We start from the raw sequence: 14,871 nt of genomic DNA on the forward strand, positions 1-14,871 counted from the left end.
TTGATACGGATGCTAGATATTAGATATTAGATATGGGTTCCACAACTTAGAAGCTTTTTTAAAGGCATGCATCTAACTTCACATGAGACACATACACATATTTCATCTTTATATATACAACACTTGGTTCTCTTGGATGGTTCCTTATGTTTCCTCAATATTATTTAAATTAATAATATTTACATTTAAGTAAAATAATTGCACAACATTGTTCATTTCAGGTATTCAAATAATTTCATTTATTATTTCTATAAAAGCAGAAGTAGAAGGCACATGTAAATCAAATGAGGCATGCAGGAATTCACCAGCGTTCCACAGTTAGTAATGGGTGAGATGAAAGCCCTTATATTTAAGCTGAATCGTTTGGTCTTACGTATTGTAACTAGATACACATCCTGATAAAGATGTATATCTAGGATGTAGGTTCATTTTACCCTTAGATCTAGCATTGTCATTGATGCCTTTCATTGACAAACAATGGCTTTATTTGGATAGAAGTGGCACCTGGCAATTTCGCAGGTGGATTACTGTAATACATTATATGTGGGTTAGTCCCAAATACTGCAGAAAGCAGCTTCTAGAACTGTAACTAGCATATCCAGATAGGTTAATATATACCTATTTTGAGACAGTACTCTAATTGCCATTTCCTTCTAAACTTCAAGGTGCCATTTACTTCCCTTTAGAGCCCTAAAAGTTTGAAAAAAAAAATACCTGAAGAATGTAGTCACCTCTCACAACTTCCTGCCCATGTCAAGATAACTAAGAGGCTTTTTTCCACGTTTTCTTGACCACAATAAGTTTTCTCTGTGGAATTGTATAAACATCTTTATTTTGATTGCCATCTCTCTAAAATTCAATTGGTTCCACCATTGATTTCAATAGTTAAACTGTGATGTTGGATTTAGTTTAGTATGTCTTGCTTATTGTATGTCTGATCTGTTTTATTGGCTTTTTTATTGTAATTTAAGTTTTTATTGTATGTTGGATTTCATTTATTTTGCTCATTTGGAATTTTAAAATGAAGGACAAGTTAAAAATATTTATAATAAAAAATGGTGCTGCAAATTTCAGGAAGTAAAACTGAGTGATTGCCGAAACAGCATTCGTACTTCTGCACTCTATGTCTCACTTTGTTAGTGGAGTAAGATAGGTTGGAGAGACCTTCTAATCTGTTGTAGGCATTCCACTTTTGCTTTGCCTCTGACCTATAAATATTCAACAGGACACTGCTTTGGCTCTATGCCCTGGAGAACCCTTTAAATGACTTCAGAAAATATCTCTTAAAAATACTTTAATTGGTTGCACATGTTTAAACAATGACAGGTTAACTGGAAGTTGGTTGATATAAGTCTCTTATCTAAGAGAGAATGTATTTGCTAATAATGGAACCTCATCAAAAACTGGAAAGGACTTTTCTAAAAATGAGAAAAACGAGTCAGTCAGTGCCAGCCAAAAACACAGCATTTGGCAAGTTACTTTGTTAACAGAGCCAGCCCAACCTTTCATCACTGCAGATGAAGCTGTTTTCCCAGGCTTTTGCACAAAAATGCCCCTACAAAAAAAGGGAAGAACACATGTTTTTCCAGAATTGTTCTTTTTCAAAACAATTGGGAAAATTTTTATTACAACTAATTGCTACTTTCTATCTACTATATTTGAACCATGTCCCTAAATATTATGCACATTTGGGGGCTATCAATTATATAATGTATATTGGAGTGATCCAGGAAACCATTAGTGTAATTTATGGTAGTCAGAACAACAAAATGCTATTTGTATCACTTCAACTAATATAGCATTATAACTGGGGAACTTTGAGAAAGGTGATCATTGCAAATATAAATTAATATGGTCCATACTCCCATATGTAGAACAGAATTTAATTGTCAACTTGTTTTACTATTTCCTAAAATATATTTAGCCTGCAACCCTCATACATAGGAGCAGTTCTTCTTGAATGCAGTGAGCCTTACTCCTAAGTATATATGTGTAGGATCATTCTGCTAGAAATGTGTATTTTAAACTTCAAAATTTCAGAAAAGTCTATTTATTTTTTGGTCTGGTGCTACGGGAGACTTTAAAGTTTGGGGATAGGAAGCATCATTTGTTTCCAATTCTTCTTCCTGACATGTTTGCCTTGATCTTATTCCAAGTTCGTATCTCTGATTCAGCTGCCTATGATTTAGTCCTGAGTATGCTTACCATGATTTAAGACTATGAGGAAGAAAGTGGTTGTCACAACTTTCCTTAATGTAGGCCAACTGCTTTTTTATGCCATAAATATGCTGTGCCTGGGGCAAAGACTAGTAGTGTAATACACAGATACTACTATTGCTGTGCCCTTCAGCACTAGTGGTAATAATGCAAGTTATGGACTGCGAAGGCTTTTGGACATTGAAATTCTGGAATTTTTTCCAATGCAGCAAGACTAAGCAATGGGATAATGATATATATGCAATTTCCAAATACCATGAATCAGTCCTTTCCCATAGCAAAAGTGCACTAAACAATGGTAAATATGTAGTGAACAAAGTTTTTTTTTAATTGATTAGCAGTTGTTTGAAACATAGGAAAAAGGAATGATACAAGAGGATTGGCTATCATAGCTGAAATGGATGAGTACTATAAATCTAAGAATTGTATATTAGGAAATAAGCTTTTTAATAAAATCTTCACTGACCAAGAAAAGTCATGAATGGCATATTGATAACCCATGTGGGATGCTTTGGAAGGAAGAAAAATCATTACAGTGACTTTTACACTATGAATTAGTTCTTTAATTCAAAAGACTAATCTTGAAGGCATTGGAATAGTTCCCTGAAAGTTTCTATCAAAGGCAATGCAGAGATGAATAAGGAAAACAGTTTATTAAATAATAATACTAGGAAAATATTCAAACCAAAGTTAGGATTAAATACTTTTTGTGTGTTTTGGAAAAACAGTTTTTTATTTAAAAATAGAGATGAAAACGTCTGATCTCACAATTATGACAACGTAGCAAAAGGAGGCTCATGATAGCCTTTTTTCCACCAAAAACCACCAGTTAAATATGTGTATCTTGTACGTTGTATAGTCCAGAACCAGAGAGTGATTATTAGTCTTTCCTTGTTTAGTCTAGATCAAATTAGTGAGTGTTGATTTCATTTGTGGGATCCATTAACTCTTTGAAAGAGTCAGAGAACAAAACTGTGATGCAGGAATCAAAATCTCAGAGTCAATAGAATGAAATGACATTGGAGTAAACCCTGTAAAGCTCATGAGAACACAAACACCGGAAAACAAAAAAGTGCTTGTTTACAAAGAAAGACCTTTTCAAGAAGCAATGTCTCTGCTGAAGATATTACTGAAAAACCCTTTTCACTGATGAATCCTACAGATTAACTCTTGAATAAGATGAGGTCTTGTAAGCAAGAGCATTAAACATCCATTTCCAATAGACAAACTCCAGGTGTTGGAATAGCACCTGTATGCTGGTATTAGGGTCTATCCTGTGTTTAAGACCATGCTGCCCAACTAAATTTCTTTTGCACTGACTCTTGGATTACTTTAGAGCTCACTTGGGATTACGATATCTGCTTGATATCTTCGTTCTGCTTTAGAAAACAAGTTTAGATTTTAGCATGTCTTGGGCCTTCTTTGATTGACCTGTGAGTGCTGAAGTGAGTTCTTCTTAGAGCTCTAGGCCATTACTTGGAGATTGGTACTCTGGAGTGTGCTCCAGAGCAAAATATGGAGAATAAACCAATCTGGATCGAGTGGCACTTGATCTGCCTATCAAGTTTAATTTGAGTTTTCCTCATGTTCAGCATTTATTTAAATATTAGATATTAGCAAGGTACTTTTCATGACAGACAGCATTATGAAAAAATGATTGTTTCGGGGGGGGGATTACAGGAAAAAGAGTATTTTGAGCATGGAAGGCTGGAACATAGCAAAAGGCAACTGTCTTTCCATCTGTTCCAGAACTCTTGGCCTATTGGGATCCTTTATCAGGAATTACACCAATTTCTAACTACAGATGTCAGTACAATACAAAATGCAAATTTTTGCTTCCTTTTTTTTTAAAGTATCCATTAGCCCTGTTCATTATAGAGAAAAATAGGAAGAGGCAGCACTATGTATGGTGCCTTGAACTCCTGTTTAAAAGGTGAATACAAGTGTGTGTGTGTATGTACACACACACACAAAACCTTTTTGCAGCCAGGGAACACACTTTTATTTTTAATTATTTTTCATCCTCAAAAGTAAGCAGTTTCCTGGCCAATTGTATGATGATGTCACTGCAATGGCTGGTCCATTTTTTTAAACCTGATTTATGTTTTAAAGGTGCCTTAGTACATACTTTATTTCAATAAGGGAATAATTCTGGAATGTAGTTGTAGAGTGAAATGAACATAGGCATTCATGGGAGGGTATTCATGATGTACATTTTGTCATTTTGATGTCATGTGTGGTTAGGAACAGACGCCTATGGAAATGGATACTTTATTTGGCTTGAGAAACAGAAAAACAGATGAATATAACAAAAAATATAAATCTGATGATGGAATCATGAAACAAGCATGCTTTGTATGCATGGACAGAAGAAATTATTTTAAGAAAGAATAGGAAAAACATATAGAATCCTCTATATCATATATTCACTATATCACTCTATCATATAGTGAATCACTTTGTCTCAGTTTCAATATCCCTTTTATCCTATTTAGAAATACAATTAGATAATAAAGCACTGTGTGTTTCTTTCACACATTACTACTGCCCAAATGCAAAGCATTTGTATTGACAGCTGTAATAAATTACAAGAAACCAAAGGAGTAAAAAAGTGTCATCACAGATTTTACACTTTACACAACTCAGGCGATTATGAAAATAACAGAACCCTTTAAATAACTCGGGAAATCAAAAGGTAACTTTAATAAAGCAACTTTAATAACAGGACACACTCAAATGAGCTCACTAGCTCATGTTAATCAAAAATATGAAATAATTTCAGGTAAGCAAATGATTAGCTGCTTACATATAGCTAAAATTAAACAAAATACAAATATATTCTACATAGCTGCTCAGATAAATGAGGAAACGATGACATTAAGACCCATAAACACTTGAATAAATTACTAGCATAAATTATATGTTTGTAATTATTTAGAAAACAAAGCAGCGCCCATTGAATCATGAACACTTGATGTAACAGACAAGCTTAATGGAGATGTTTATCTATAGGGGAGTCTTAGTTTTATCAACCTGATTGTAAACTTCAAATTCTAATATGCAAGCTTTTTAATATGATAGCAGGCATTACTTATTTCTTTCACTTTCATACCAATGGAAGTTATTACAGGCTGCTGTGTACCAATTTATAGGAAATCCTGTTTCCTGATCATTCAAGTTAGAGTGTTTCCCTTAAATGCAGCAGCAATATACTATTCTATGGATATAAAAGAATTTCATCAGACAGCACATAATTTCCTGATGCAGCATATATCTATTTTCATTTGTACAACACATCTGCAAACTGCTGTAATGTAAAAGAATTTTCAGGGTGAAGACATTTAGAATTAGTGGACAACTTCTGAGGGATCAAGAGCCATAACTCAGAACTTCTGGAAGGTTTCAAGAGGTTGCTTGGAGAAGTGGTGACATGCTCTGGAAAGAATGTAATAAAAAATTTCCAGCATTTTTTGGGGAGGCAGAGCAAGCTTTGGTGGGAAAGCAATGTCTATTCCTACCCTTAAACGTTTCTCAAATCCCTTAGAATCCCAAAATCCTATCACTAAAATTTGGCCATTTGGATTCTGAATTTCATCAGTGTTGATGGGCTGACAAGGTTGGTTCAACAGTGGAGCCCTTTAGTGCTAGGAATATACAAACTGGTTCAAGTGTGAACCTAATTGCTTTGAGTGTTGTGTACTCATAACAAAACTCATGTGTTCCAAAAGTTCGTTTTTCAGTTTAGGACAATAATCCTGGGTGAATTGTAAACCTGAGCTCCAGTAGTTGTCTTGCATAGTTCTGGCAGGGGGATTCCATCTAGAAAAGTTGAAGAAGTGGTTGTAACTCATGTAGAACAACCACAGATCTAGAGACCGCATGATTGCTTAGCATGTTCATAACAACATTTGATGACTGCAGCTGTTCATTTGGAAAAATGCTGAAGAAAGCCAAAACAGATATTGGTCCCTTTGAAATTATGTTGTTCAGTACAAGTAGAAAGGAAATGGAGAGGCTGGGAAAATTGTAGTGAGTATAATGTTTTATCCTAAATGGAATGTCGAGACAGACTTTAGAAGAGTTATCTGAGAAAAGAAATGCTTTGTCTCTGCGAAGAATAAGAAACGGTGGGTCCAAAAATAAGGTATGTAGCTCTTCTGTCCAATGATCTGTATTAACTGCTACTAAGAATGTAGTTTTCTACAAAAACAAATGAATGAAAGCAGAAGCCATTAGTATAAAAGGTTCTGACATTAGCACAAAAGGAACTAGGGAAAAACTGATGGGTAAATGTGAATCAAGCTCTTCATAAAATGCTTTATGAATGAGTTATAAAACAGGGAACATCATTTGTTAGATGTAGAAGGAAGAAATGCAAAGAGACAAACACACCATGTTACTTCAACATAAGTAAAATAGATATAATAAAAATCTTGGGAGAAGAGGATTAAAATATTCCCCTTTTGCATAGTCTACAAAGGCTGTCTGCTTAACCATGTAGAAGGATCTTGAACAACCCTTCTGAGAAACTAGGAAGACCTAATCGACTCTGGTCCTGCCAGAATCAAATCCTCCAAGCAGGTAGGTGGAGGAAGGTGGGATCCTAGTGTTAGAACTATCTCTTATGAATGGATAGCAGATTGGGACATGTCAGGAACTCGATGCAACAACAAAGCAAACCATGGCTGCATAGGCCACCACATGGATGGAACTGATTGAATCCATGTAGAACTTTGTAAAGACCCTTGTCAGTAGGGGAATCAGCAGAAAGGGCTACAAGAGAGGTCTCTTCCATGAGAACAACACCACATCACCTAGGGATTAAAGATCTATTTCATCTCTGCTTCAGAAACAGAGACATTAGACATCTGTTATGCAGCTGGAAGCAGGCAAACTGAACAACGGAGGTCTGGCTATTGTGTAGCCTTGCTACTGAAAAATGACATAATCCTTCACTGCCACAGTGGAAGAAAATTTGTGTGCAGAAACTTGCAACATATTCACTTCCTGACATAGAAGGAATTCAGCTCTCTTTGTGGCAGTTATTATTTCCCCTCCAAATTGGATAACCTGTAAAGAAACAAGGCTTTTCATAGCTGATCCAAAACTCAGATCATGTAAAAGGAAAAACACTTGTGATGTGTGTGGTATACTGGTCAGGATGTCATACTAGGACTGGGGAGAGAGTCAATAGGTCCATTCTTAGCTACTGAAACTCACTGTGTTGACTTTGAACCAGTCACTAATTCAGCCCCACCTTCCTCACAGGACTGCTGTGGGAATAAAAGAAGGGAGATTCCTATGTAAGGTCACCTTGAGCTCTTGGAAAAATGGTACAATTAAAATGTACCAATAATGTTGTCTATAGCTTCTGGACTATGTAGGGTATCATCAGTACTAAATAGCCATCATCAAAGGAGAGATGGTTCTCAGTTTCAGTTTTGGCCTCCACTGAAAGGCCAGTGGAACATAGTCATACACGATGGAAAAGAGTATCCAAGTCAGTATGACGGATGATGAACAGGCTGCATAATTAGCTATACAGGTAGTTCTCGAGTTACGACAGCAGTAGGTACCAGAATTTCAGTCGCTAAGCTACGCAGTCATACAGCTCAATGTCATGTGACTACATTGCTTAGCCATGGCAATCCTGGCACTTCTGGTTGCTGTCATTAATCAAATACCACCAGTTATTAGCCAAGGACCCAACCTGATCCAAGCCATTCCCAGCTTGGTCCCTCCCAGCCCCGAGCCTTGGTTCTTCCTAGGTAAGGGACTGCCTTTCCTTCAACTCCTCCCAACTGCCTATTCCCCCCTGCCCTTTGGCCACCCTGCACCCTGCCTTGTGAGGTGGCAAGCACCTCCAAAACTGCATGATTCTGAGGCTGCTTGCTGTGTTGCAGATCTGGGGCTTCTTGGCGCCCTATGGCTCTGGGGGGTACAAGAAGCCCCTGAGCCACAGTATAGTGCAAAGCTGTAGCCACTCTGGGAAGCCCCAGCTACTGCTGGAAGCCCCTGCTAGCCCAGCCCAGTGCCATGGCATGAAGCCCCAACCGCCCAGCCCAGCCCAGCCCAGCCCAGCCCTACTCCTGGAAGCCCCAGCTGCAGCCACCCTTGCTGCCCTGCACCCCGAGGCCTACGCTGCCCTGCATTCTGCCACCACAGCTAACCTTCCCCATCTTCTTGCTCCCGCTGCTGATGAGACATGTCCAGCCTGGCCCTTCGCGAGGCAGCTGCTGGCCATGTGGAGCCATCTTCCCCAGGTCTCTCAAGGAAACCACCTCACAACGCCACATTGTTCTATCTCAACAAACTGTCAGGGCAGGACCGAACTGTCTCAATCAGCTGATTTACCCCACTAACAGTAGTTTATACTCACCCAAGGTCATTTGCAGCAAATGCTGCTTCCAAGCCATCCCGCTACATAATAGCAGGACACCCTTCACTTTGCAATGCTGCTTTAAAGGGGAGCTTCATTTGTCCAGTGAAATAGGCATCCCTTCAAAGATATGTGCAGACCTTGTACAATACCATTGTAAAGGATTAAATATTGATGAGAGGGAAAAAAATATCCTTTTACCAAAAGAAATTAAAATGTAATTTGGATCAGACCCATAAATAGAATTGCTTAAGTTGACAGCATAGTGACTCTGAAAAGTATCGGTGCCCCTTTATTTATACCAGGTTGGCTGGAGCTACAATAGAGTTTTATTGCTCATTCATCCCAGAAAGACTTGCCACAAAGCAGTTATAAAAAAAATGGAAGGGCTGTGCCACAGCAATCTGAAAGAGATACTCCCCCATTTTGAACAGTTTTGTACTGGAGTGTCAAGAACCAGAACAGGTATGTTCTAAATTCTCTTATTTCTCTATTAACTCTTAGTACAATATATTTAAAGTACATCTGAAATGTTTAGATTCATTTTCAATAAATCCAAGTATAGAATTTATTTAGGCATGTTTCTTATTTCATTCAAATGAATTTTGGCAATTTACAGTTATACTATTTATTTGCAGCAGCCATTCCTCCCAGTTTACTCATTTCCTAAAGGAAATTGCAAGTTAATAGAAAAAGCAGCACTGGAACTGCCTCACATCCTATAGTTATTAATTAAGCAAAGTCTGGTTCAGTAATTCTGGATACTAAAAAAAGAAAGACAGAAAAAATAGAGTTAAACAAAACCCAGTGCTTCTTGAAATGAAGTTTCAACTTCAGTAGTCATTCTGTAAACATTTATGCATTAAAAAGGATGTTACTTTTGAAAAATGCATATACAGTCTACATAAAATGTGCAATAGAAACAGCTGATAGGTACTGTCTCAGAAACTGTGCTGATATCATATTAAATTAGTAGTAGTAGTAGTAGTAGTAGTTCTGCAGGACTATGTCAGGAATTTTGATCTGTAGTTAATCAAGCAATGATTTAATAATTATCTTAGTAATCATATATAAAAGGTTAGAAACTTTTGTGCAACTAATACATAAGTCTTTCAGATGTTTTTGATAACTATAAATCTTACTAGCTAATTATATTTGTACCACAGGGGAAAAAATATTAAGTGGCTAGCATGCTGGGGAAATGTACATAATTCTACTTTTCTTACCATTTCTTTCTTTTTTCCTTTTTTATATCGAACATTTTATTCAAAGGTAACAGGTTATCATTACACTGATTCTTAGAGTCAGCTTCAACAAAAGGTACTGAGAAATTTATCAAATGAGTCTGTACAATTTGGAGGGAAAAAATGCTAAAATTCTGGATGATGTAGAGATGGCAAATGTTTTATTAAGAAAATGGGAGTACAAGCTGTCATCTTTAGGCAAGTCTCATACAGGTTGTAAACACATCAAATAACAAAAACATTTCTGAAATGGAACAAACACAGCCCCCAATTTAGGTAAACTAAGAGATAGGAAAAGCTGTTTAAAAAGTAACATGTTTTAAAAACAAAACAAATAGATTTTACATTCCATTCAGTTTCATGAAAAGGAGAAAGAAAGCCATTCCCTGCTGTTTGTTCACTAGGCATTCAGGTTTGCTTTGAGTAAACTATTCTTTTTATTAAGGTTCTTCTTGCCAGCTCCATCCCCCTGTCCCTGCAGAAAAATGCCCCACTAGAAACAAATAAATGTTAAAGTCAGCTAGTAGATGAAACTTGCAACAGTGTGCTTTGGCAGGATTAAGTCTATTTTTTTAATTATTTTTTTAAATTGTTGATTACAAAAAGAAGAAAAAAATATAAAAGTTAATAGAAAAAGCAGCACTGGAACTGCCTCACATCCTATAGTTATTAATTAAGCAAAATTAATTTCATTTCAACAAAATGAAAAAACAAGAGAAAAAAGTGTTAATATATCATTATAACAATAAACAATTACAATTCTATATATGCTTATCTAATACCAATATTATTCAAGTACCTATATATTTCTAATAGATTGATATGACTATCATGGATGTTTTTTTTTAACCTACTGTATTTTGTATAAATGAGTCCCATATTAAGGATTAAGTCTTTTAACAAATTGGGCTTTAATCAAAAATGTGCTTGAATGTGTCAGGAATGTTGTAATGATGTATAGCTATTTACAAACAAAAACTCTTTAATTGTAGGTTTGCTATTGTTGAAAATTACTTCATTTATTTCAGTGTCCTTTACAATGAACCTAAGATTTAGAAGGACACAAGAAAGCACTGTCTGAAAACTTCCAAAGTCTGATTTTTTAACATTCCATACATACATGAACAAACTCTGATTGGTTCAGAATTAAACCTGTTGTGTTTTTTAGCCATGTTAACAGGTCAGTAATCTGGGCCATCTGATGTTTTACAAATTTTTTTTTGTTGTTGTTTACAACTTTTCTTAACAAGAGTTTGGCAATTTTCCATTATGTACATAATTACTATATGTAAATTCCATAACAATAATGATAATGATAATGATAATGTTTTACTTGGAACAGCTTACATTCTGTGATGATACCTTTAAAACCATCAAACAACATCTGCCTATCCCAGGTCCTTGGGAAAGACTCGATAGGTGGATAAAAATGCCAAATCCAGTCTAAATATCTGGCTGACTGTGTGACTAACAACAACAACAACGATGGTGGTGGTGGTGGTGGTGGTGATAGACTGGGAGAGGTTAACATCTAGACTGGAATCTTTCAAGGAGACTCACTATCATCACCACTGTTTGTCATTGCATTGATTCCTCTGTCAACAATACTGAACAAGTCAGGCCATGGCTATCAAACATCAAAAACATCTGCCAGGTTATTCCAACTCCTTTACATGGACTATCTGAAGCTGCATGGAAAACACCATCTGAAATGGAATTGCTGCTCAATTCTGTCCAAATATACAGCCAAGATATTGCAGTGGAGTTTGGACTGCACAAATGTGTCACCCTTACCATCAACAGGGGGAAAATAGTGAAAATTGAAGGAACCAAGATGCCCAATGGAAATAACATCAAGAGTCTGGATGAAGCTCACTACAAATACCTGGCATCCTTCAAGCTGACAACATCAAGCACATTGAAGTCAAGAAGAAGGTTAGTAGTGAATACATCATGAGAGTGAAGATCTTAAAGTCCAAACTCAGTGGGGGAAGTACCATCAAGGCAATTAACACCTGGGTAATTCCAGTCATTAGATACACAGCTGGAATAGTGGACTGGACTGAAGCAGAACTAGAAGCCCTGGATAAGAAGATCAGAAAAATAAGACAATGAATCATGCCCTTCATCCACATAGCAATGTTGACAGACTCTGCTTAGCAAGGAGCATAGGTGGGCATGGAATGTTACAAGTACACCAGACAGTTGAAGAAGAAAAAGGCATTGGAAGAATATCTGAAGGACATTGAAGAAGATGCACCGAAACTAGTATACCATGAAGGCTTACTGAATACCAAATTGACCAAACTGGCCTATAAGAAAGACCAAATGAAGAATAGAAAAAAAACATGGCAAGACAAAGTATTACATGGCCAGTACACACACACACACACACACACACACACAACTATTTTGCAAAGCAGATAACAACAAGACCTGGCAATGGCTAAGAGCAGGAAAATTGAAGAAAGAGATAGAGAGGCTAATTCTGGCTGCACAAGACAAAGCCTTAAGAACAAATGCATCTAAAGCCAGAATTGAGAAGACAGCAACAGACAACAAATGCTGTCTTTGCAAAGAAGTTGAAGAAACAGTGGATCACCTAGTTAGCTGCTGCAAGATCACACAGACTGACTACAAACAACGGCATGACAAAGTAGCAACAATGATGCACTGGAATATCTGCAAGAAATACCACTTGCCTGCAAGCAAGAACTGGTGGGACCACAAAACAGACAAAGTCATAGAAAATGAAGAAGCTAAAGTGCTCTGGGACTTTAGAATTCAAACAGACAAGCACCCCAGACTTAACCATTGTTGATAAGAAAGGCAAAAAAGTCTGGATAGTGGACATTGCAATACCTAGAGACAGCAGAATAGAAGAGAAAGAACTGGAGAAAATTACAGAATATAAAGACCTGCAAATAGAAATAGAACAACTGTGGCAAATAAAAGCAAAGATAGTACCAGTGGCAATAGGCACCTTGGGTACAAATCCAAAACATCTGGAGCACCACTTGAACACCATCGGCATTGACAAAATCACCATTGATCAATTACAAAAGGCAGCTTTACTTGGAAGAGCTTATATCCTGTGACGATACCTTTAACACCAACAAACAAACAGATCTGCCTATCCCAGGTCCTTGGGAAGGACTCGATAGGTGGATAAAAATGCCAAATTGACTGGCTCACTGTGCGGCCAACCATAATAATAATTTTCCTCACTTATATTCTTTTTGTAATTTTTTAAATTTATTTTCTATACTGTGGGCTACTTTAAGTACATTTCTTTCATGTCAACTCTTTTTTCTAATATTACCCCTTTTTTATACAAAACTTTCAGAATCAATATACTTCAGTCATTTTTTTCACAAATGATTTCCTTGTATGGATAGAAGATACCATCTCCTGATGCTGAAGCCATCTGTTCTGTCTTCTCCAGTAGTGCGCACAGTGATGTATCAAATACCATTAATAAAAAGCATTCATTTCTGTTTGCGTATCTTGCTATAGTTCCATTCCACCTGCTGAAATCCTCCTCTGCTTTTCTCCAACCTCCAAACATATAGGCAGGTCTGAATGGAACCTGTACTTCTGTATATTTACTTGAATACAGGTATAGCTGTCCATGTGTTCAGAACCTTGCTTAATTCAGGCCACATGCTGAGCAACACTTTATTCAGATACAGCTAGCCACCTGAAGATATGGAGGTTAGATAGAGGTTGTATCTCCTAGAGTATCTGGCATCTGTGGTATTAACATTTCAGGTGCCATACATCTCTCAAATCTTCACTTTTCTTCCTTCTCTGTATTTTTTTCTACTTTTTGATAGCCATACCAGTGGATGACAATGAGAGTGAATGACAAAAGGTAGTGATAGGAGCTAAAGAGGTCATTCCTTCTGATTTCAGTGGGAGTATGATAGTGCTTTTAAATGCAGAGATGGGCTTAAAAGAAGCAAAGATTGTTTTCAGATGTTCAGTTTATTAGGCCAGATTTCAAATAAAGGTAGGGTAGAGGTGTGAATCTATCTGTAGCCCTAACTATTCAACACCAGATTGCTGGAGTTGTCATTTAGTGATAAGATGGAAGCCTGCATGATCACAATTTGGGAGCTTGGCATCCATCAAGCATTTATGATGGTCACAGAGTCCTATGGTCACATGATACCATTTGCGACCCTCCCAGCCAGGTTCTGACAAGCAAAGTTAATGGGGAAACCAGCAGGAGGTCACAAGTCACGGTCATGTGATGTCTCGCTTAACAACCAAGGGTGATTCACTTAACCACAACTGGGATTGCCAGAACTGCCATCACAAGCAGGGTGGTCATGTGATGTTTTGCTTAGTGACAGAGTTACCAGTCCCAATTAGGGGCATTAAATGAGGACTACTTATATTGTTTTGATAGGCAAGAAACACATGGGTATGTGCACTGTTACCAGATCTCTAATAAACTAAATTTTCCATTTCACCTTTTATCATAGGGATCCTAATCCTCACTTTTTTGTCATTTTTTTTGATAAAATCAGAGATTTTGGAGCACTTCAATGCTTCAAAGTGCTGCCAGTTAGCATTGCTTAGTTATGATCATTTCTGGCTCCCAAGAATCGATGAAAAGGGTATATAAAAGGGAACAGGAGATAAATGTTCCTCCTTTCCAGGAAAGGAAGTACCGGCCATTGCTGAATAATTGAGTTTAAAACTGATTTGTATGAAACTGGTCTGCCTGGGAATGCAACGGTGAAAGCTACAAAAATAGCCTATATTGCAGTGAAAATGTATCACTGCCAAAACAAGTAAGCAGTAATGAACTTAACAGCAATACTGTCCTTATCTTCTAACTAGCAAATAAACGTACAGTAGTAATGTCAGTTAGAAACTGATAAATTTACGGAGAAATGTTATTTGACTTCCATGGTCAGTTTCATCACTTAATGGTGAAGAATAGCCATTACACAACAGTCTTTATGCAGTCTGAAGATTAGCTTATTTAGTTCATTTATACAGCATGCTTCAAACTAAAAT

The 14,871-nt window shown here is 36.9% G+C and overlaps 1 protein-coding gene and 1 long non-coding RNA gene across 2 annotated transcripts in view; one reads left to right on the forward strand and one right to left on the reverse strand.

Annotated features, from left to right (window-relative positions):
• The window catches only part of ATRNL1 (attractin like 1), a 578,187-nt gene that overhangs the window by 453,233 nt on the left and 110,083 nt on the right, over positions 1-14,871 (forward strand). The gene's annotated exons all lie outside the window — the stretch shown is intronic.
• Positions 1-14,871, reverse strand: part of LOC148213592 (uncharacterized) — a 52,246-nt gene that overhangs the window by 34,832 nt on the left and 2,543 nt on the right. The gene's annotated exons all lie outside the window — the stretch shown is intronic.

Source organism: Python bivittatus, unplaced genomic scaffold, assembly GCF_059951505.1.
Source record: "Python bivittatus isolate LINGU-HERP-01145 unplaced genomic scaffold, Pbiv_v1 ctg000980_np1212, whole genome shotgun sequence".
In the NCBI taxonomy this organism is placed as follows: domain Eukaryota; kingdom Metazoa; phylum Chordata; class Lepidosauria; order Squamata; family Pythonidae; genus Python; species Python bivittatus.